Below are 26006 nucleotides of genomic sequence, written 5' to 3' on the forward strand. Positions count from 1 at the left end.
ATTTAGTGCGGACGTCAATGCGAGATGCTTTTAATAGTTTCCACATTAAAATATTGTCTCAAAATGTGGTAGAAAACCCGAAGAGATTCTGGTCGTATGTAAAGTACACGAGTGGCAAAAAACAGTGAATACCGTCACTGCGCGATAGCGATGGAAATGTTACCGATGATGGTGCCACTAAAGCGGAGTTACTAAATACAGTTTTGCGTAATTCCTTCACGAAAGAAGAGAGAAGAAAATATTCCAGAATTCGAAACCAGAACAGCTGTTGGCATGAGTGACATAAAAGCAGATATCTTAGGTGTTGCGAAACCACTCAAATCACTTAAGAAAGGCAAGTCTTCCGGTCCAGATGGTATACCAATCAGGTTCCTCTCAGAGTATACAGACACAATAGCGCCTTTCTCAGCAATCATATACAACCGCTCACTTGACGAAAGGTCTGTTCCTAAAGACTGGAAAGTAGCACAGGTCACACCAATATTCAAGAAGGGAAATAGGAGTAACCCATTGAATTACAGACCCATATCACTGACCTCAATTTACAGTAGGATTTTGGAGCGTATACTGTACTCGAATATTATGAATCACTTATTGATACAAAACCAACACGGATTCAGAAAATATCGTTCTTGTGCAACTCAGCTAGCTCTTTATTCCCACGAAGTAATGAGTGCTGTCGAAAAGGGATCTCAGATCGATTCCATATTCCTAGATTTCCAGAAGGCTTTTGATACTTTTCCTCACAAGCAACTATTAATCAAATTGCGTGCATATGGAGTATCGTCTCAGTTGTGTGACTGGATTCGTGATTTCCTCTCAGAGAGGTCACAGTTCGTGGTGATAGACGATAAATCATCGAGTAGAAAAGAAGTGATATCTGGCGTTCCGCAAGGCAGTGTCGTAGGCCCTCTGCTGTTCCTGATTTATATAAATGATCTAGGTGGTAAACTGAGCAGCCCCTTTAGATTGTTTGCAGATGACGCTGTAATTTACCGTATAGTAAAATCATCAGACGTCAATTCCAATTGCAAAATGATCTAGAGAGAATTTCTGTATGGTGCGAATAGTAGCAATTAGCACTAAACTAAGAAAAGTGCGAGGTCATCCACATGGGTACTAAAAGAAATCCGATAAATTTTGGGTATACGATAAATCGCACAAATCTAAGGGCTGTCAATTCGACTAAACACCTAGGAATTACAATTACGAGCAACTTAAATTGGAAAGACCATATAGATAATATTGTGGGGAGGGCGAAACAAAGACTGCGCTTTGTTGGCAGGACACTTAGAAGATGCGACAAACCCACTAAAGAGACAGCCCACATTACACTTGTCCGTCCTCTGCTGGAATATTGCTGCGCGGTATGGGATCCTTACCAGGTAGGATTGACGGAGAACATAGTAAAAGTGCAAAGAAGGGCAGCCCGTTTCGTGTTATCGCGCAATAGGGGTGAAAGTGTCACTGATATGGTGCGCGAGTTGGGGTGGCAGTCATTGAAACAAAGGCGGTCTTCTTTGCGGCGAGATCTATTTACGAAATTGCAATCACGAACTTTCTCTACCGAATGCGAAAATATTTTGTTGAAACCTCCCTATGAAGGGAGAAATGATCATCATAATAAAATAAGAGAAATCAGAGCTCGAACGGAAAGATTTAGGTGTTCCTTTTTCCCAGGCGCCATTCGAGAGTGGAATGGTGGAGAAGTAGTATGAAAATGGTTCGATGAACCCTCTGTCAGGCACTTAAGTGTGAATTGCAGAGTAACGATGTAGATGTAGATGCAAGTGGCGCATCTGTAGTATTTCCGAAATCATTCTGCAGCATCAGTTACATTTTTATTTTTGAGTTTTATCTACCTAAACCGGTTCTGTTCACGAAGGCCAATTTCCAGTATTCACGTGTCTACCGTCTTGCGAGTTCACAGACAAAACTTGTCACCACTTACGAGAAGAACACGGCAATTATCATAACCCGACTTCCCAGAAACTTCGCTCAGAGGAAGAGGAGTCAAAATAAGCGAACACGTGTCTGGAATTATTCGAAGATACGCGACCTTTACTGAGAAAACTACGGTCAAACTTTTCGAGAGACTTTGTTTGCCTCTTAGCGCGCGATGAGCTCAGCCGAAATGGTGACATCGGTCTTCTCAGTTTTTGCGTCGCGTGTTCGAAGCACTATTAATGTTGGTATTTTATTTTTATTTCTTTATTTATTTTTTCATTTAGCTGCCCACGGTCGTAGGAAGTTAGTACACGTACATCTCCTTTTAAGTTAGGGGATACAAGGATGTTACATTAATGATAAAATTAGAACCGGATTTTACAATAAGTGTTTCACATTTATTACATAATATATGATGTGTGTAGTATTTTCAGGCATTACAATTTTTTTAATTCTAACGTACGGTACTTACGTTGCATTCTTACATCAATTCGTGTTTTAATACTCATATTTTTTCTTATTTTCATTCTTCAGGAAGATACGGCGCATTCCCTTGGATGATACCCATTGTTGTTGTTGTTTTGTTGTTGTTGTTGTGGTCTTCAGTGCAGAGAGTGGTTTGCTGCAGCTCTCAATGCTACTCTATCCTGTGCAAGCTTCATCTCCCAGTACCTACTGCAACCTACATCATTCTGAATCTGCTTTGTGTATTCATCTCTTGGTCTCCTATGATTTTTTCCTTTCACGCTGCCCTCCAATACTAATTTTGTGATCCCTTAATGCCTCAGAACATGTCCTATCAAGCGACCGCTTCTTCTAGTCAAGTCGTTCCACAAATTTTTCTCCTCCCGAATTCTATTCAATACCTCCTCATTAGTTATGTGATCTACCCATCTAATCTTCAGCATTCTTCTGTAGCACCACGTGTTGAAAGCTTCTATTCTCTTCTTGTCAAAACTATTTATCGTCCATGTTTCACTTCCATATATGGGTAGACTCCACACACATACTTTCAGAAACGACTTCCTGACACTTAAATCTATACTCGCTGTTAACAAAATTTCTCTTCTTCGGAAACGCTTTCCTTGCCATTGCCAGTCTACATTTTATATCTTCTCTACTTCGACCATCATCAGTTATTTTGTTTCCTAAATAGTAAAACTCATTTACCACTTTAAGTATCTCATTACCTAATCTAATTAACTCAGCATCACCCGATACCGATCGTCGAGACATTCAAATCGTAGAAATTCCGGACATCGCTAGCATCGCGCGAAGGCAGGTTGCCATAGTGACATTCCTTCGCAGGAATCACACTCGGGGCCGAAACGTCGCTAATAATGGAGAAGATTGTACATGTTGACAATAATTTCAATGCAATTTATGGCTAACGAGTCAGTTTTCCGTAAACTGGCGCTAGCAATTCATTGTAAATCAACATAAACTACTGAAATTTCGCCGAAAACGGTTGCAAATGATTTTTCCGTTCATTTATTGTTCTTTTTTCTAATTATTTCACCAGACGTGCAATTATTAGACGAATAAAGACGACGTTTTCTCAGCATACCCTGGAAAATATTCTTGTAGCTACTTTCTACGGACATGGGTGGATAAATGAACCAGAAATTAAAAATAATAGATTAATGGGGTTTCGAAGAAGGGGTGCCAGATGGTGAAGCGGCGGCGCTAGCCTCTGTACCACGGCTTCGATTGAAGTAGTTACTCACTAAAGGATATGTAAAGTACCTCAAAAACTTGGACGTTTTCTCAGAAAGTATCGAGTATTTAGGGATAAGCTGAAACACATATTTCCTTATTTTGACTGCTCTTCCACTGAGCGAAGTTTCTGGGAAATCCAGTTACAGCACTTGCTGTATTGTCCTCGTTAGTGTGTTTATATACACTCATGACAATAGACACGTGACCACTGGATAATGGGCTTGGTTACCAAAATCGGCAATGGTAATTAAAAATAAAATTGCAACTGGTATTCTCATTTGATTTCAAATTAAGAAAGATTACCTTATTTCCCCTCACAGGCATTTTTCCTATGTTAAGTGTCTGGAGTGTCAAATATACTTTGCGTTCGTGTCAGCTGCTAACAGGGGTAGAAGATAATGCCGTTGTTACGATCTTTACATGAAGCACTTTCAGGGTTAGAGCACCTACCGGAAAACAATCAACTCGTCCCGAATAACAAGCGAGGAGAGACACTGGATTTGAATTCTGGAGAAAGAAGAGCTCTAATACCCGTCGTAAATAAAAATGGTTCAAATGGCTCTGAGCACTATGGCACTTCTGAGGTCATCAGTCCCCTACAACTTAGAACTACTTAAACCTAAGTAACCTAAGGACATCACACACATCCATGCCATTCCCGCTCACGCTGCGGAGAGTTACGCATAGCTGATTGTCGCTGTTGCTACTCGAGATGTCGGGACGCAGAAGGGGACGTAAAGCTGCTGCCTTGGCGGAGTTGCTGCTCACGCTAGCAGAATCATCCGGCAAGAAGAAGACTGCAGCGCAGTGCTTCCGCTGCCAAAAGCTTGGCCACGTCACGAAGCACTGCAGCGGCGCAGTTGCGTGCTTGAAGTGTGCGCAAGCACACGACACACGCGACTGCAAAAAGCAGAAGGACGCCCCCTGTACCTGCGCCAACTGCGGCGGCGCACACGCGGCCAACGCCCGTTCCTGCGCCTACAGAAGAAATTGACGCGGACCGGAGAAGAAGAAGCAGAAGCAAGTGACCACCACACACGAAGAGGTGGTCTCTTGTACGGAAGACGTCGTCACCAGGCGCCTTAAGGACGCCGTACAAGAAGCCATGTCCGCCTTCAAATCCGCCATGGCGGAATAGAGGGCGGCTATGCTGGCGGAACTGGGCGAGGCTCGGCGTCAGATTGCTGTGCTGACGCAGGAGCTTCGCTCAGCCAAAGAAGACTCTGCCACAACAGAAGACACCGCCTCCCAGACGACTCCTCCACGAGAGAAGGAGTTCGCGACGGTGGCCACGCAGACCGACGAGCCTGCCGAAGGGGAGGCGACACAGCACAAGAACAAGGACACCGAAGCAGCTGCACAAGAAGAAGAGTGGGAAGAAGTCCCATTCCTCCCGCTTCCAGACATGTACAGCGCAAGCGCTGTAATGAAGAAGATCGCTGGCTCGCTTCGCGATGGTACATACCCCCACCACGACAACCCCTATCCTTTCGTTCCACCAAACCATCCTAAACCTCCACTCCCACATCACCCACTTGGGTATCCAGAAGGCCTTATTGGTCTTTCCAGGGAGGAATTCAGTGTGATTGATTCCTACCCTATCTTCACAGAGCTGCAAATGCGCTGTTAAATCATCTCTCTGGTCAACGGAGAATATGATAAAGCAGGAATCCGTATGTACGGTATCCCAACCGAGGAAGAGACCTCAGCAACAAGTAAGAAGAAAAAGAAAAATCGTCATATCGACAAGCTCAAGAAATAGGTCATCGGCACTCCTTGCCAGTCCAGATCCAACCACCAGTACAGACAGAAGTTTCTACAAGATTCCCAGGGGAGTAAAGGCCAATAGGCCACAAACTTCCACTCGAACCTCCTCACAGTGAGGAAGTCATAATAGGAGCAGCAGCAATACATCCATGCCCGAGGCAGGATTCGAACCCGCGACCGTAGTAGTTGCGCGGGTCCAGACTGTAGCGCCTAGAACCGCTCGGCCACTCCGGCCGGCAGTCGTAAATAGCTTAGGACGAACACTCTAAAGGTTCCTATGGAAAGAACACGACCAATTTCCGTCCCTACTATTTTTCCACTAGAGCTTGTCATCCGAATCTAGTGTTCTTTTCGTCCGTGAAACGTCAAAACGTAATACCATTTCCTTTCCTTCCTCTCTCGAATATCACTTAATGGGACAGCCGAGCTTAACGTCCGAGTGTGTTGAACGGATCACTCTCAACTGCGTCCCATAACTCCCATTGTCAGATATCCGCATCCCCTGAGGCACTGGGTGCTAATCCAAGACACTGCCGGATTCTTGTGATCATAAGTCATACCTTCACCTACCGAACCTCGATCATGCAAGCTTGTCCCTCTGCGGCGTTGAAGTGAATGATGTGAAGTGGAATGTTTTAGTGACTTTGTATTAAGAGATGTTGTCTCATTTTCTAAAAAAATGTGAGTGGGAGATATATGGAGAATGAATTAACCTCAGTACCACAGCTGTGTACCTATTAGAGATATGGATAACTTAACTTTAAAATCCTAAGTTGAAAATAGGTCACCGAGAGGGGTATTTTCTGAAGCCTCGTTTCTACTCGAGCCGAATAAATTCGACCTCCTTTTTCCCCCAAGTGGCAGTAATATAGCATTCATAAAATATCGTAATCGAAAACAAAAGCCACTCGGTCTTAACAAAGGTTGTTCATAAGAAAAATCATTTATTTGCTGTTTTGATTTCATTGAAACCTAGTTCACTTTTCCATGCGATTGCTGTTCACTTAGAAGCAATCTTTGCAACATTGCTCTATCTACTTAAACTCGTCTACCCATTAAGTTCCCCGTTTGACAAACGATTCTGTCGACAACGGCATCATTGCGTTCCTCACAATCCTCAGTCCATTGTCCTCAAAACCATTGTTTCAAGATCAAAAACAGGTATCTCATTCCCCTTTTAACTAGATTTGTGTGTTCTGTCAGAACTTGACAGTCTGTTAACAGTACAAGTGACCGAGAACTTGTCACATAAAGCCTTAATCTAACATCTGCTCGATTGATTTGAAATTCAAGTTCGAAGTATCTTTTGAAAGCAATAGGTAATTTCATTTCCGCATACCACAGCAGATTTTAGGCTCGCTCTTGAGTGTAGTCATTTTTTTGCGACTATTTAAAACCTGTAATCAAACAAAGGAAACACTTAGAAAAAAAAGTCTACAGTTACTTTTCGAGTTGTAGGACAAGATGTCGCCAACCGCAAACGTCTATTTCTCCTACTTTTTTTCATATATTTACGCAAATCTTTTCATGTAGACACCCTGCATTGTCATTTGGGTGTGAGGAACTATTCCTGAAATTACCTTTTCGTTACACTATGTTCATTCATATGAATATGACTGCGAGCACAGGGCAAGTCAGGCAGTCTTAGTAATAAAATACGTTTAAATGGTTAAAATATCCAAGATACGTCAAAAAGAAAATGAGTCAGATCGCAGTTCAAGGAGTTGAGTTATGCTAAGTTTAGTAAGAACCACTTGTTCCACCCACGTCTCTGTTAATTGTGCACTGGTTTCATTAATACACATGAGTATTAAGAGCCTGAACACACAGTATAAAAAAATTTAACAAACGAGGACATGTCATGAACTAAACAAAAGACGAATGCGTCCCTCAAAATCAAAACAAAGTACACGAAATTGCGAGATAACAGTGGTTTTGCATAATATAAAACGTGAATATATTTACTGTTAGAGGGAATATTGTGTGCTACAGTCTACCTCAAAGATGTAGAAGAACGAGTAGAATAACGTAAGGAATAAAAGAAAAATAAGAACCGCCAGTAACGATAGCAATTATACTGTTCATACCGGTAAGTTAAAGCATGCGAACTGTTCATCACCCTAGCAATAAAATTACAAGGAAAACGGCATTGTTCATGTGGCCACTGAGTATGCTTTAAAATAAAGCAAAACGCGTTTGGTCCATAAGACTTTTATTACAGTCGCCAAAGGCATCCTTTAGCTTACATAACTTGTACATCTGCCGCTGCGGAAAAAACACCCCTTAAAACATAGAAGACAAATTGTAATTATTCAACCGACTGGAGACACATTTTAGCTCCATGATTCCCCCCGTGGAATTATCGAATAGCATGTCGAAAGTAACCGCTTAAGTCTGTTGTCACTGGAAAAAAAGACAAAAGAAAGACGAAGTATTAGCGATGGCCATCAGAAGCCCTGCTGCGCCTCATAAATGTTACCAATTCAGGTCAAAGCTGTAAAATCGAGAGCAGATTCAACGTGAAACTACTGGTAGTATACCTGCAAGAATGCCGTTTGGATATTTCGGTTGCTCTTAATGTGCAGGGAGCTAACTAATAAAAGTTAACATGAAATAAGGATGACAGTCGCACTGCGATAAGAAAAAACCAGAAGAATGTCGAAGGTATTATACCGAGGTTGGTGTAAGTTAGCTTGTCGAAACGATTACTTGGAGATAACTGCGAAGGCTCTTCAGCATACCTTACCTCAGGTGAAATAAACACACATACATACATATGCTGCAAACCTCTGACAAGTGCATTGTAGAGGGCACTCCCCACTGTATCATACCTTATTCTTCTCGTTCAATTCGTGAACGACGTTTGCGAATACTGACAGTTTAATGGCTCCATGTGCGCTGCAATCCGGAAGATTTTGTCTTAAAAAAGTAAGGGAAAATAAATGTAACTCTGTGTTTCTAACTTAATACTGATTTTCAGTTTAATAGTAGGTCATCGCAGGTAGTTGAAGTCTGTCCACAAGCGTCTGCCCGTTCAAACTTTCCAGCGTTTTCGTGACGCTCTGTCGTGCGTCGAACAAACCCGTTATCATTCTCGGTGACCTTGTTCGTATGCATTCCTTGTCCTCTTCCGGTCCCATCCGATATGGATTACACGCACTTGAGCCGTATTAGAGGCTGTGTCACATCAGTTCAAATGGCTCTGAGCACTATTGGACTTAACTTCTAGCCGGCCGGAGTGGCCGAGCGGTTCTAGGCGCTACAGTCTGGAACCGCGCGACGGCTACGGTCACAGGTCCAAATCCTGCCTCGGGCATGGATGTGTGTGATGTCCTTAGGTTGGTTAGGTTTAATTAGTTCTAATTCCTAGGGGACTGATGACCTCAGAAGTTAAGTCCCATAGTGCTCAGAGCCATTTGAACCATTTTGAACTTAACTTCTAAGGTCATCAGTCCCCTAGAACTTAGAACTACTTAAACCTAACTAAACTAAGGACATCACACACATTCATGCCCGAGGCAGGATTCGAACCTGCGACCGTAGCGGTCGCGCTGTTCCAGACTGTAGCGCCTAGAACCGCTCGGCCACCCCGGCCGGCTCACATCAGTATTTTGTGACTACTCTCATTGTGTATTTCCCAATGTCCTACCAAAGACACAATCTCTCCAATATGCTCACTGCAACTGAGCCTCTATTATTATTCCATTACACATTCCAACAAACTGCTACATACATGTATTCATATCAGCTGACTGGTTTCAATTGCGTTTCATTGATATTATTGTCACAGGAAACCAGGTTTCTACGTTCTATGATGTGCACGGCTTGACATTTCTAAAACGTTAAACATGTAGATAATAATTCCACCAACTAAAATCTTTTCAAGATAAAACTGATTAGTCTGCAGCCTTTTGCATGTACAAGGAGCATTCTGTAGTGATTTACACTTTTTTTTCAATCATTCATGGTTCTCCGTTTGGCTAATCTTTACAGTGAGAAGTATGTAGTATTTTGCTCTAACCGTATATGGAAGAAAAAATCACTGGAAGTGTTGTATCCCAGCACAGTACAGTACAGTACAGTTACATGAACGGACGACATGACGTGTAGTAAGTCTGCCGGACGACGTCGTTTTTGTGGAAGGAGGGTGTAAACACTGCGGATATAGTGCTCTTGCAATGACAACGGTCGTCCCCTTTCGAGTCAGAAAACCACGGTTGCCATCTGTGAAAATGGATTCCAGACACTACCACACCCGTCGTATTTTCCTGACTTTGCCGCATTAAATGCTGCAACACCTGAAAAAGCTTTCAAATAAAAAACCTTTCTGTTTCACCCAATAAATTTGTTGTCATCACTGAATATACTACGAATCTATTCTGCAACTCTGTGTAAAAGTTGAGCCATGTGCACCATTTTACTGCATTATGCTTTTAGTAAATCGCAGCTTTCGCTATATAGGGTATAGTGACCGGGCCAAGTATCTCACGAATTAAGCGTCAAACGAAAAACCTACAAAGAACGAAACTCGTTTAGCTTAAAGGAGGGAACCAGATGGCGCTATGGTTGGCCCGCCACATGGCGCTGCCATAGGTCAAACGGATATCAACTGCGTTTTTTAAATAGGAACCCCCATTTTCATTACATATTCGTGTAGTACGTAAAGATATGAGAATTTTTTAGTTGGCACACTTTTTTGGCTTTGTGATCGATGGTGTTGTAATAGTCGCAATCGTATAAGTACGTGGTATCACGTAACATTCCGCAAGACCGGACGGTATTTGCTTCGTGACACATCACCCGTGTTAAAATGCACCGTTTACCAATTGCGGAACAGGTCGATATCGTGTTGATGTATGGATATTGTGATCAAAATGTCCAACAGGGGGGGGGGGGGGGGTGCTATGTATGCTGCTTGGTATCCTGGAAGACGTCATCCAAGTGTCCGGACCGTTCGCCGTATAGCTAAGTTATTTAGGGAAATAGGAAGTGTTCAGCCACATGTGAAACGTCAACCACGACCTGCAACAAATGAAGTTACCCAAATAGGTGTTTTAGCTGCTGTCGCGGCTAATACGCACATCAGTAGCAGACAAATTGCGCGAGAATCGGGAACCTCAAAAACGTCGGTGTTGAGAACGCTACATCAAAATCTATTGCACCCGTAGCATATTTCTAGTCACCGGGAATTGCATGGCGACGACTTTGAACGTCGTATACAGTTTCTCCACTGGGCACAAAAGAAATTACGCGACGATGACAGATTTTTGGTCGCGTTCTATTTAGCGACGAAGCGCCATTCACCAACAGCGGTAACGTAAACCGGCATAATATGCACTATTGGGCAACGGATAATCCACGATGGCTGCGACAAGTGGAACATCAGCGACCTTGGCGGATTAATGTATAGTGCGGCATTATGGGAGGAAGGATAATTGTTCCCCATTTTATCGATGGCAATGTAAATGGTACCAAGTATGCTGTTTCCTACGCAATGTTCTACCGATGTTACTAGAAGATGTTTCACTGCATGACAGAATGGCGATGTACTTCCAACATGATGGATGTCCGGCACATAGCTCGCGTGCTGTTGAAGCGGTATTGAATAGCATATTTCATGACAGGTAAATTGATCGTCGAAGCACCATACCATGGCCCGCGCGTTCACCGGATCTGACGTCCCCGGATTTCTTTCTGTGGGGAAAGTTGAAGGATATTTGCCATCGTGATCCACCGACAACGCCTGACAACATGTGTCAGCGCATTGTCAATGCATGTGCGAACATGACGGAAGGCGATCTACTCGCTGTTGAGAGGAATGTCGTTACACGTATTACTAAATGCATTGAGATTGACGGACATCATTTTGAACATTTATTGCATTAATGTGGTATTTACAGGTAATCACGCTGTAACAACATGCGTTCTGAGAAATGATAAGTTCACAAAGGTACATGTATCACATTGGAACAAGCGAAACAAAATGTTCAAACGTACCTACGTTCTGTATTTTAATTTAAAAAACCTACCTGTTACCAACTGTTCGTCTAAAATTGAGAGCCATATGATTGTGACTATTACAGTGCCATCTATCACAAAGCGAAAAAAGTGGTCCAACTAAAACATTCATATTTCTTTACGTACTACACGAATATGTAATAAAATGTGGGGCTTTCTATTTTAAAAAACGCAGTTGATATCCGTTTGACCTATGGCAGCGCCATCTAGCGGGCTAACCATAGTGCCATCTGGTTTCCCCCTTTAAGCTAGACAATTTTCGTTCTTTGTAGTTTTTTCGTTTGACGCTTATTTCGTGAGATATTTGGCCTGGTCACGATCAATGGACCAACCTGTATAAGGCGCAGCATCCGCTACGAAGTACAGTACATTGTCACGCTAAACGAATTCGAGACGTATGGCTTCCATAAATATGTCGAATAACTTACTAATGGTGGAAAATTTTACGTTTTCTGAATGTACACAGTTTATTAGATACTTTTCTTTTCGACTGTTTTCTTCCAACGTTCTCACAACTTCATTTTCAATACTATTCCTAAAGAGTATGTGTTTTACCAATTGATACAGATATTTTTTTATTTTCAATCCGTTGTCTTATTTATTGCATTGCTTTTTCGAGTTCTCTGATGAATTAGTCCTTTATTAGTGTGGAAGAACCAGAAAGAGCTCTGCCTGTGTATTTTTCTAAGAATTCACTTAACGAAATGTCAGCACAAAGGAAGCTACGCAAGTTCTTCACTGTATGGTGAATAAATATGGCAGGATACCCCAGGGAGCATTTGCTGTATTTTCTTCCCAGTTAGAAACTGTTGTAGTCCACGATTGTGTTTTTCTATCCGTAGCTACTCTCACGTTGTACCGTTTGCAATCGTCGAACGAAAATACTTTCTCACCATGTTGAGATACAAACTTTTGGACTTTTGCTTGAACGCTTTACTACATTTTAGGCATTTTTTTCTGAACTATACAGTACACACTTCCGATTTCAACAAGATGGACTAAAACAATGAGACATTTGGCTGCAATCCAGGTTTCAGATTGGCTTGGGGCCTAAGCAGCTGTCTACTCGTAGAGTAACAGTTGGCTACACAAACTCAAGTAGTCCGTTGCGTGAATTCAGACGAAATAGGGGAGCAAGTCAGATATTTACCATTTTTCACGAAACAAAATGAAATTCTAAGTTTGGAAGACAATGTAACACAGAAGAATGTAACTGTATTAGAAAAGGACCAAGTGTTACGAAATAGAGAAAGTACGCCGAATATGAGCATTAGCATACTAAAACATGATCATCAGGGAGAAATGGCCACATAGGCATAAACATGAATCAACAAAGTAGAGTAATTCATAGACGAGTAGATATCTCGTAACAGGCATTTATATGTAATTTAATGACGTGTCAGTCTTACTGAGAAGTAGATGCCCTGTTAAAAAAATCCTGGCTCTACTTATCATTTATACATTAGCAGATAGTGTGTACGACTTCTCAGTGCTTCACTCCTTTTTATAAGACAGTTTAATCTACACTACATCCCTCGCCTTACACTGTGTCTCTTATGTATGCGTCATACACGAATGATAAGTTTTTGAACCACCTGATATATAATGGGTTTAATTACAAATTTTTTTATATGTGGTATCCCAATATGAAATCTAGCAGTCTTCCCACTAACACGTCACAAAGTGACATTTTCTGCACGTTCGCAACTGCACCACAAGGAGGACTTGCCTGTCAGCATAGACTAAATGTTTTGCGTCCACACAGCCACACTTCCCACACTGACCTACTGTCCAGGGGAAAATAAGAATTAATCGCTTGTTCTTGCCACATGTATTTGGAGGTACTAATCAACCTAAAACGTACGATTTATAAAAGCTGTAAGTATCAGTTTACAAACGATATAAATACTGAGCTAATGCTGTTCCGCGCATTGTTTTCAGTCGCCAATAGAAATATCTACACTTATGCCCATGACACCCTGTATGCATAGGGTCCAGTCACGTTAATGTGAGCACTATATATTATCAGCGTCAAGGTGCAATATCCTCTCACAGCCGGCAGGTGACAGCATCAGTAGTGAAGGACGTATCAACAGTATCGGGGAATTGCAGAAAACATTGCAGTTGTTGTAGTACTGCGGAAACAGCAATTCATCTGAAATCCAAAAGGGCATGATCATTTCCTTTCTGGCCGAGGGTGTAAGCAAGTGCCACTGCGATTAAAGTATTCCACACATGGCAAAATGGCTATATCCAAATCTGACGCCGAAGCAGCTTTGCTCTTTCACAGGCTATGGATAAAAGGTGATAACGTTTGTGGAGATGTATATGGACGAATAGACGTGGAACCGTTGAACAACTGAGCGTTCAGATGAACGAATGGCAATGACTGTTCAGCGGACGTTGCTGCATACGGCCTCCACAGCAGCCGACTAATTCACAACCCATGCTGACTGCCGTTCATCGCCGATGAAGGCTGGAATTTGCACTCCAGTACAGCAAGTGGATATCCACCGAGTGGCGACAGGTGGCCTTTTCAGATGAATCACGTTTTATGCTCCATCGGACAGATGGCCGTTGGCGTGTATGGGATGAAATGTCTGAAAGCAAACATCCTGCAACAATCGTTGGAAGAGTCCTGGCTGAAGTACATTCCCTAGGTGACCTTCTCGTTCTGGAAGGCACAATGGATCAACACAAATATACGTCTATATTTGGAGACCATGTGCACCACAACATGCAGCTTGTTTTCCCTCGGCACATAAGAATCTACCAGCAGAATAATGCAATGTGTCACACAAACCGAATGTACCTGTGCCGCTCGAATAGCACTGGATGTGCTTCTCCGAACTCTCCTGGCCAACGGACTCACCGGATTTAAGCCAAATCGACGCCTTTGGGACCAACTCGACCGGGCTGTTCGCGCTGTGGATTCTCATCCGAGAAATCTAGCGCAGCTACGGCGCTGCAGTCATAATGGCTCCACGTCCTTGTCGATACCTTGCAGAGCATCATTGAACGTACATAATCTTCCTACATTTTTGGACCACTGTCACGTAATAATGTTTGAATGATATTTCCGCCATTTGACAGTCCAAACTTCTTTACTTTACATTATTATCATGATTTTGGCCTTAAGCTACTATCAGCTGAAACAGTGATGAGTGTAAGGAGACTTTCTTCAGTGGAGTCATCGATAAGCTCTATTAGACTGTGTGGCCCAGCCTGTGGATAAGTACAAAATCACAAAAATCTGTGGCATACAGGTAGCAAAAGTATTCTCCAACCACAGAGACACAGCTGGCCCTCTTTGTGCATGATATACAACAGGCTGTAGATACCGGTTCCCAGGTTGATGCCATATTTCTCGACTTTCGAAAGGCTTTCGGCTCGGTTCCGCACTGTCACCTGCTACAGAAAGTGCGCGCTTACGGTCTATCCGATGACATATGCGGTTGGACAGAAAGTTTTCTAACGGACAGGGAGCAGTATGTCGTCCTGAACGGGGTAACTTCAACAGAAACAAGAGTAACTTCAGGTGTGCCCCAGGGCAGCGTAATAGGTCCTCTGCTTTTTACGATTTACATAAGCGATCTGGTTAATGGCATTGACAGCGGCCTTAGACTGTTTGACGATGATGCTGTAGTCTACAGGAAAGTACTATCACACGTAAGTTGTGAACGAATCAATGAGGATTTGCAGAAAATAAATTCGTGTTGTAATGACTGGCAGTTATCTCACAATATTAGTAAGTGTAACCTACTGCGTATAACAAAGCGAAAATCCCCGTTAACGTATGAGTACAAAATAAATGATCAGTCTTTGAAAGCGGTAACATCCGTCAAGTATCTGGGTGTGACTATTCGAAATGATCTCAAATGGAATGATAAGATTACACAAGTAACGGGTAAGGCGAACTCTAGATTGCGGTTTATTGGTAGAATCCTGAAGCGATGCAGTCCTTTAACAAAGGAAATAGCTTACAATACGTTAGTTCGTCCAGTCTTGGAGTATTGTTCGTCTGTATGGGGCCCTTACCAGTTGGGTCTGATTCAAGAGATTGAGAAGGTCCGAAGAAGAGCGGCAAGATTCGTGACTGTTACATTTGGCCATCGCGAGAGCGTTACAAATCTCATAGAAAGTTTGAAGTGGGACACACTTGCAGATAGACGACGCGCTTCATCTGATAGCGTGCAATTTACAACTGTAATATGGGTCAAGAAAGGAGATTCCTTATCATACAGACTATTCTCAACTCGTCTAAAGCACATTTCAGTTGCCTAAACTGGCAAAAAGAACTACCGGAAAATTTTGGAAGATTGGCGATACCGGGATATGGGAAATTACTTCCCAGCTAACTCCAGAGAAGCTTCTTCCGTCATATTAGTGGTATCCGGAAGTACATTGCTGAGTTGTAGGCGATCTTCTTGCACGCAGTTTTGTGTGACATTCGAAATTGTCTAGTTACTTTTGTAGCTATTCTTCCTCAGCTGATACTTTAATTATATATCCCATGTAAATAAGAATTTAATATTATCCATCTTTTGATAAATCATAAGGCTTAATTGTGAAACGCATGAATATTATGATTACCTAAATTTGTTGGCAGCAGACACCATGATCTCACAAGAAGTTGTAAATAATCACCTCTTTCATTTCGCTGTATATCACTGAATACTGTAAAGAGGTTTGGGGTAAAGTTTTAAAAAGTATAATAAAAATTCTATAATTTACATCAGAAACATTATTCGGAATTATGGCTGTATTCCAGGGCAAAAAAAAAAAAAAAAAAAAAAGAAGTAGAGAACATTTAATCCGAGTAGATGGATATCTCCACCAACATCATCCGCTGATGGGGAGAAATTTTAGAGTATTGCGTTCTGCAAAGATTATACTCTCTTTTATTCTGTCAATGCATACAGACGAATTTATGTAGCCAGTAACACTCTTCGACGCAAATGGGATAATTCACAATGGGCAAGCAGGTCTGAACAGGTTGGCAAGTCTGTTATACATCGACACAAATCTGTAAATATCTGAAAATTAAACAGTTTCAACAATTGCGACTTTTACTTTGGACCAGGCGTCACAGTTTTCACTACGAAGGAACATAAATTCGTCGCAATCCTCTGTTACTGGTACGATTATCAGATTTTAAGAAACATGAAGGAAAAAGAAATCTAGCCTCGAAAAGTGCACTGTGGTTTATGGAACCAGTTTTGAATATATTCCCAACATTTGTGACATAGTAGCTGCTATATGAATGGCTTTCAAAGTGGTTAAGGATTTAATAAATAAACAAAAAAAGAAACCTAGAGCACATCGTAGAGCGGCTGTGCAAGTTCTTGGCTGAACTGACACACACACTAGCATCTACTCTGCGATTTGCTGCACTGTAAGTGAAAACATTCGAACTGACCTGCAGATAGTGTTCGTCTGATTGAGTGCGGCATAGTGCAACTGAGATGAAGAGTTTTCAAATGTTCTGAGCCTTGTGACAGAGTAATATGATGGGCCATATCGACGCTAGTCGTGAGGACAAAAGCCTCGCACTATTGAAAGCTTTGCTTTCTCAGTGTTAGCCTCAAATCCTGTCAAACGTGGTGTGTTGTTTTGTTTGCAATATCACGTTTATCCTGCCGTGTAAATTCATCAGGTGTCTAAAGACACAATTCACTTGTTCCGTTTAATCTCTCGGATTGTTCGACTGTATCCCGATTCAGGCGAAACCAACAACACTTTTTCACCGCGCATTATGGAATATAATCAGCACATCGTTGACCAAAATGTCCTGTACAAATGTGGTACGTAAAAACTTAGTAGTAAACCAGTGGAAGAGTTCTCGTTAGGTTCCAGGGTGAATAATTAGAGAGATAGTTCTAGTATGTATGTAGATATATTTTTAGCGCCAATACAGTAAACGTGAGTCCGCACAGTTAAATTCACATTCAATTCTGCCGCATGATCTTTGCGGTGCCTAACCAAATTTCGGTTTTGCAGTCTTCTGGTACCCTGTTCTAGGGGTAGCGTGTTTGACTAGTCATTAAAACGTCCTTGGATCCCGAGTTCGAATACAGCTATTACATATTTTGAGGAAAAAAATCATTGGCAATGACGGCAGGAGACTTCTCAGGTGTAAGGAACCATCCTCGTTCTGCGACCTTGTGAAATAAGGAGGACAAGAGGACAGAGTTACAGGGCAACCTATTGCCCTTGGGATGGGAAACTGCCCCAAAATGAAGGAAGAATCTGGAATGACCAACAACATGAGCTACAGAAGGAAACAGTGCCCACACAATTGTACCCACAGGGCACGCCTGTAATTGAAAAAAGTGCCAAAATGATTTCTCTACTGGAAAAAGATTCCGGATTATTTCCCCATGCAGATCTCCAGGAGGGGACTGGAAAGGACGCGCAACAATGAGATAAAAATTAAACTGCCAACGAAAGGGTAACATGCTATGAGTCTTAGGATGGAATGTCAGAAATTTTAACGGTATAGGGAAGCTAACATATCTGAAAAAGGAAATGGAAAAGCTGAAACTAGATGTAACTTGGGCTAGTGAAATGAGGCAGAAGATAATGATATCTAGACTGGCTATGTAGGATAATATCAGCAGCGATAGAAAATGATATAACGGGAGTAGGATTTGTTGCGAATGTGGACGTAGAGCAGAGATGAGGGTTCTGTGAACAGTTCTGTGATAGTGTTGTTCTTATCAGAACTGACAGCAAAGCAACACCAGTAGTTGAGGTACACATACGGACGCCAGTAATAGAACATGAAAAAATAGAAACGGTATATAATGAGGGTGCTGAAAGAATAACCCAGTATGTTAAGGGAGATAATAATTTTAAATTAATGAAGGAGGAATGCAACTCGGTACTACGGAAAGGAGAAGAAGAAAGGGATACGGAAGGATAAGGGTTTGTTAGCAAGAATGGGAATGAAAAAAAAAATTGTTCTGAAATAAGGTTTATCTGGCAACAGCAAATACACTGTTGGAATGTCACAAGATGAGTAGGTATACTTGGAAAAGGCTCGGAAACACTGGAACATTCCAGATTGAATGCATCATGGCCAGACAGAGATTCCGAAAGCGTACCGCATTGGAAGGCGTACCAGGAAGCAGATCCTGACTCAGATCACGATTCAGTACTGACGAAGAGTAGACTGAAGTTAATGGAATTCTACGTAAAACTCAATGTGAGAAGGAGTGGGATACTGAAGTACTAGATATCTTCATTTAACTTCATTTTGAATCAGATGACCGAACCATCGTCAATCCGGAGTCATCAGGTTACAGTGCTTGTTTTCGTAAAAAGTTTCTCGTTACTGTTTCTCGTGTTCCACTACGTTTATTTTGTCTTTTATAATTCCTGTATTTTCAATACGTATTCTGTCCAGGAAGCCATTAATACGTGAACGAAAGATGCACGTAGTGATCACTATGCTTCTGCCAGCTGGTCGGCGACGTGAATCAGTTCGCTCGTCGCGCACTAATATAAGTCCTTTAGAATTACGTATTTCGATTAGACTTTTCTGAATTTCTGTGGCTACACATTTCCACCACTTCGTCAGAATAGATGTAGACGTCAAATGGTTCAAATGGCGTGGTTATTAAAGACAGAGCACAATATCGCGTAACAGAACGACAGGGGAAGAAAATGGCCGTGCCTTCTTCAAAGAAATCATCCCAGCATTTGCCTGATGTGATTTAGGGAAAGCACAGGAAAACTAAATCTGAGGGGCCGTACGAGGATCTGAACCGTCGACCTTCCAAATGCGAGTGTAGTGTGGCAACCACTGTGCCACCTTGTTCGGTCATACTCTTCGTGTCGTCCAACGACGAACCCGGCAAAGGACATGGCAAGGACAGTTCTAGATCCAGGATATGACCTGAATCAGACAAAGCATGTCCGGGATTCTCTCGGAATACTTGATGCCCCTTGCTCTCTTCTGCATATTACGCCACGGTCCGCCAGTTAACCCAGCCCCCTCCCCTCCCGCCTCATAACAGATTAACGCATATTATGTCCGCGGCTCGTGTTCTTGCGGTAGCGTTCCCGCTTCCCGCGCACGGGGTCGCGGATTCGATTCCCGGCGTGGTCAGGGATTTTCTCTGCCTCGAAATGACTGGGTGTTGTGTGTCTTTCATCATCATTTCATCCTCATTCACTCGCAAGTCGCCGTAGTGGCGTTAAAGAACTTGTAGAGCGGCGGCCGAACCGCCCCGCGAGGGGTCTCCCCGCCACCAATGCCATACGCTCATTATTATTACTAACCCATGTTATAAATGGTTCAAATGGCTCTAATCACTATGGGACTTAACGCCTGAGGTCATCAGTCACCTAGACTTAGGACTACTTAAACCTAACTAACCTAAGGACAGCACGCACATCCATGCCCGAGGCAGGATTCGAGCCTGCGACCGTAGCAGCAGCGCGGTTCCGAACTAAAGTGCCTAGAACCGCTCGGCCACAGCGGCCGGCTGTGATGTAGACTTCGAGCCATGCTGTTGATACTCCACTCTATAGATGTTTTCACAGTAAATATCTGCTAGGGTGGCTGGCTCATGTCTGAAATAACTAACGTGTATTTGTCAGCTCCTTTCTGCATACTGCACCTGTTTGAAATCAGTAGACAAGCCATATGGTGTAAAGTGACCCAGTATGTATTTTATAGAATCGTATGTGCGGCTTGCCTAGTAGGTTGATACAAGGGCTCATCGTTTGTATATATTAAATAGATAAAACATGATACTAATTTTTGTGCCCGGAGCTCTTTAAACCACAGCTATAGCTTCTTTCTTAGTCATCTCTACTGGTTGCGAATCTTGCAGCTCAGTTACATGCTCCCATTGCTGCCTATTCCAGGTCATTTATTGGTATATGGAGATAACGTGCCAGAATAAGGAGAGGTGGCACTCTCAGTCATCGGGCGACACATGCTTCCACAATTAACATTTTTCGGACATTGCGTTTTCTTCTGTATCAGCATATGGTGATAAGAATTGCGGGAAGTGGAGATAAATAAATACAGTTCACGGGAAGATACCCTTAACATAGTCAACGAGCATTTTGTGGGAGAGTCATGCGTCATAGCCGCGCAGAATTAGCCGAGCGGTCTACGGTGCTGCTGTCATGGACTGTGCGGCTGGTCCCGGCGGAGGTTCGAGTCCTCCCTCGAGCATGGGTGTGTGTGTTTGTCCTTAGGATAATTTAGGTTAAGTAGTGTGTAAGCTTAGGGACTGATGCCCTTAGCGGTTAAGTCTCATATGATTTCACACACATTTGAACTTTTTTTTCATACGTCATAGGCGAGAATTTAATTTGTAAACTGCCTAGAGTTTTTTAACTTTTTCATATATGTTTAACGTGTTGTTAATTCAGTGACTTTAGCCTGACCATTAATATAATCGTGGTGGGTCTATATTTTAAGTAGTAGATCCCTGGAACACAATGTGGCCTCATATCGTGACTCTGATAAGGGCAGTCAGTTAGTATGACTGTTGTTACTACGTGAATAGTGTTATTCACTGTCACTGTAATGATTTTATGATTTCCATAAATGGTAATTATTTAGATTCTAATTTCTATGGTAGTTTGCTTTCGAAATCACACCGTGGAAGCTCACTTTGTAGCTTTACTTTTGAATATTTTTAAAATTTTAACAATTTTACAATTATATCTGTAGACTTTTATGAATTAAAAAATACTGTTATTCAGAAATCTGTTGCATATCAATTTGTGGAAACTGCACCAAGTTGTAGAGCAGCTTCTACGTAGGCACACTTGCCCAAGTGAGCGTAGTAAGAAAAATTTTTAGGTTCAGTTTTAATAACTATTTTACAAAGGTGTTTAGGAATGTTTATCTACATCTACGAGGGTAGGAACTTTAATAGTGGCAACTATTTATTTACAATTCGTACATAATAGATACGTGTTTTTAAGTTTTACTGACCTTCAAAGTAGTCGCCAGCATTGTGTAAAACCCGTTTCCAGCGATGTGGAAGTAGTAGGATACTTTTAGCATTGTCAGTTGTGTTGACAGTTCGAGAGTCACGGTCTATCGCCAGACGAATTTGAAGCAGTTCTGAAGCGAATGCCGTGTTGTGTTTCCTTTAGTTTAGAAATCGAGTTGAACTCACGAGGGCTTAAGTCAGGCGAGAGCAGTAGGTGGTATAGCACTTAGCAGCCCCCATCAGTCAAACAAATCAGTAACAGCTTGCACTGTACGTGCTTGAGGATTCTCCTGCAAAATGATGGTCAGGTCCTGCAGAAAGTGTCATCATTTCCGTCTCTATGCTTTTCATTTTTGGAACACAACCTACGACCAGATAAGAGACAGAAGTGATGACGCTTTCTGCAGAACCAGACCATCATTTTGCAGGACACTGCTCAAGAACGTACGGTGCAAGCTGTTACTGATTTCATTCCATGTAGGCTTTCACGGCCGGCGTCTTCATCAATGAACACTTCTGGGCTAAGTTGCCGTGGTCGATCTGTAGAACTTCTTCTCCCTGACGTTTCGTTCTCAACTAAGGAGAATATCTTCGGAGGTGTGTCAACGACTGGCTGCTAGGAGCTGGGGCCGCCGCTTATATGGATATCGTAGAGGGCGCCACCGCACGTCACGTGGCGTCGATGTGCAGCTATCTCTGGCTATCGTCTGTTCTCTCGATTGCAAGCAATCGATTGTCACGTGATTGATGCAACGTCGACCGCCATATTTTATCCAATTTTAATCCTTCTTCTTTACGATTAAAATTTTATTGATGTTTGTGGATTTCAATTGCCTCTCTATACATACGTGTATAATAATGCGACGTCCTCGCTAGCACGCTTGTTTCACCAAATTTTATTTCGTGATCTCCATCCTTAAAAACATGTTCCGCTACTGCCGATTTGTCGATATGTCCCAAGCGACAGTTTCTTTTGTGCTCCGTCAACCGTGTATTGATGCTTCTTTTTGTAGTTCCTATGTAAACCCTGCCACAACTGCACGGAATTTTATATACCCCTGGGGTGGCTAGGGGATGACGAGCATCTTTTGTTGATCTTAGGCATTCACTAATTTTCTTAATAGGTCTGAAAATGGTCTCTACGTGAAACTTGGCTAGTACTTTCCCAATGCGATCCGTGATATTATGGATGAACGGAAGAAATACTTTTCCAGCTGATGGTTGTTGCTGTCTCCTATTTTTAGGCATTTTTCTATTTGGGTGAAGTGCTCGGTTAATCTCGTTTTTCGTATAACCATTTTTTGCAAAGGCCATTCGTATATGATTTAGCTCTTCTGTATGTAGCCTGGTTCACAAATATTATTGGCCCTATACACTAATGTTTTTATGACCCCCCCTCTTTTGCCTAGGGTGGTGGTTTGAGTTCTTATGGAGGTAGCGATCAGTATGTGTACCTTTCCTGTAGACCTTATGGCCTAAGGTCCCATCCGCCCGTTTGATAACTGATACGTCCAAGAAGTTAAGTTGTCCATTCTTCTCCTTCTCAATAGTTAATATTAATCTTTGGGTTGATGCTATTTAAGTGTACCACGAAATCATTCAAGTCTTCTTCCTCATGATTCCATATTACAAAGGTATCATCCACATACCGATACCACTTCGAGGGGCTTTTTTTGGCCGACTGCAGTGCTTGATGTTCAAAATATTCCATGAATAAATTCGCAATTGCGGGACTTAGGGGGCTTCCCATGGCTACCCCATCGATCTGTTCATAAAATTCACCATTGTACTGAAAATAGGTCGAGGATAGACAGTGTTGGAACAAGGCTACTACATCAGTAGGGAACATATCGGCTATATGGGAGAGAGCTTCATCAACTGGAACCATCGTGAACAAAGACACTATATCAAAACTGACAAGGATGACATTGGGACCGATAGTAATTTCCCTCAATTTCTCAATGAAGTGTAGAGAGTTTTTAATATGACTTTCAGTTTTGCCTATGTAAGGTTGTAACAAAGAGGCAAGGTGTCTGGCTAGTTCTTGGGTAGGAGCTCCAATTGCGCTGACTATTGGTCTCAAAGGAACATCAGGCTTATGTATCTTTGGTAATCCATATAATCTCGGAGGATAAGCCTCCGTTTTACAAAGATACTTTTTAACTTCTGTAGGAATGGAAGACTGTTTTATTAGACGATTGGTGCTATTCAGCACATTCGTTGTGGGATCCTTTTTCAACTTCTTTTATGTGCTGGGTTCCAGGAGATCACTGATCTTCTTGTGATAATCCTCAGTATTCATTAAAACAGTAACATTTCCCTTGTCAGCGGCAACTATAATAACATTCTTGTCTGCATTGATCTCTCGCAATGCCTTCCTTTCCCCTTCAGACAAATTGCTGCTGGGTGGCTTAGCTTTGCGTAATATCCTGGAGGTTTCCATTCAAATTTCGTCAGCAGAATATGATGGTAACTGACGAATTCCTGCCTCTATATTAGCAATAATGTCCTCTATAGGAATCTTGGATGGAGTAATTGCAAAATTCCCTCCTTTAGACAGAACAGAAAGTTCTTCCTTAGACAATTCTTTTTCTGATTAATTAATAACCTATTTTCAGTACAATGGTGAATTTTATGAACAGATCGATGGGGTAGCCATGGGAAGCCCCCTAAGTCCCGCAATTGCGAATTTATCCACGGAATATTTTGAACATCAAGCACTGCAGTCGGCCAAAAAAAGCCCCTCGAAGTGGTATCGGTATGTGGATGATACCTTTGTAATATGGAATCATGAGGAAGAAGACTTGAATGATTTCGTGGTACACTTAAATAGCATCAACACAAAGATTAAATTTACTATGGAGAGGGAGAAGAACGGACAACTTAACTTCTTGGACGTATCAGTTATCAAACGGGCGGATGGGACCTTAGGCCATAAGGTCTACAGGAAAGGTACACATACTGATCGCTACCTCCATAAGAACTCAAACCACCACCCTAGGCAAAAGAGGGGGGTCATAAAAACATTAGTGTATAGGGCCAATAATATTTGTGAACCAGGCTACATACAAGAAGAACTAAATCATTTACGAATGGCCTTTGCAAAAAATCGTTATACGAAAAACGAGATTAACCGAGCACTTCACCCAAATAGAAAAATGCCTAAAAATAGGAGACAGCAACAACCATCAGCTGGAAAAGTATTTCTTCCGTTCATCCATAATATCACGGATCGCATTGGGAAAGTACTAGCCAAGTTTCACGTAGAGACCATTTTCAGACCTACTAAGAAAATTAGTGAATGCCTAAGATCAACAAAAGATGCTCGTCACCCCTAGCCACCCCAGGGGTATATACAGGGTGTTTCAAAAATGACCGGTATATTTGAAACGGCAATAAAAACTAAACGAGCAGCGATAAAAATACACCGTTTGTTCCAATATGCTTGGGACAACGGTACATTTTCAGGCAGACAAACTTTCTAAGTTACAGTAGTTACAATTTTCAACAACAGAAGGCGCTGCGGTCTGGGAAACACTATAGTACGATATTTTCCACATATCCACCATGCGTAGCAATAATATGGCGTAGTCTCTGAATGAAATTACCCGAAACCTTTGACAACGTGTCTGGCGGAATGGCTTCACATGCAGATGAGATGTACTGCTTCAGCTGTTCAATTGTTTCTGGATTCTGGCGGTACACCTGGTCTTTCAAGTGTCCCCACAGAAAGAAGTCACAGGGGTTCATGTCTGGCGAATAGGGAGTCCAATCCACGCCGCCTCCTGTATGTTTCGGATAGCCCAAAGCAATCACACGATCATCGAAATATTCATTCAGGAAATTAAAGACGTCGGCCGTGCGATGTGGCCGGGCACCATCTTGCATAAACCACAAGGTGTTCGCAGTGTCGTCTAAGGCGGTTTGTACCGCCACAAATTCACGAAGAATGTCCAGATAGCGTGATGCAGTAATCGTTTCGGATCTGAAAAATGGGCCAATGATTCCTTTGGAAGACATGGCGGCCCAGACCAGTACTTTTTGAGGATGCAGGGACGATGGGACTGCAACATGGGGCTTTTCGGTTCCCGATATGCGCCAGTTCTGTTTATTGACGAAGCCGTCCAGGTACGTAAAAATAAGCATCGTCAGTAAACCAACTGCTGCCCACATGCATATCGCCGTAATCAATCCTGTGCACTATATCGTTAGCGAATGTCTCTCGTGCAGTCATGGTAGCGGCGCTGAGGGGTTGCCGCGTTTGAATTTTGTATGGATAGAGGTGTAAACTCTAGCGCATGAGACGATACGTGGACGTTGGCGTCATTTGGACCGCAGCTGGAACACGGCGAACGGAAACCCGAGGCCGCTGTTGGATCACCTGCTGCACTAGCTGCGCGTTGCCCTCTGTGGTTGCCGTACGCGGTCGCCCTACCTTTCCAGCACGTTCATCCGTCACGTTCCCAGTCCGTTGAAATGTTTCAAACAGATCCTTTATTCTATCGCTTTTCGGTCCTTTGGTTACATTAAACCTCCGTTGAAAACTTCGTCTTGTTGCAACAACACTGTGTTCTAGGCGGTGGAATTCCA

General features: G+C 42.4%; 1 protein-coding gene across 3 annotated transcripts in view; it reads left to right on the top strand.

Annotated features, from left to right (window-relative positions):
• LOC126203811 (TWiK family of potassium channels protein 18) overlaps positions 1-26006 on the top strand; it is a 1380696-nt gene that overhangs the window by 1337103 nt on the left and 17587 nt on the right. The window lies entirely within an intron of this gene.

The sequence above is a fragment of the Schistocerca nitens genome, chromosome 9, assembly GCF_023898315.1.
Source record: "Schistocerca nitens isolate TAMUIC-IGC-003100 chromosome 9, iqSchNite1.1, whole genome shotgun sequence".
In the NCBI taxonomy this organism is placed as follows: domain Eukaryota; kingdom Metazoa; phylum Arthropoda; class Insecta; order Orthoptera; family Acrididae; genus Schistocerca; species Schistocerca nitens.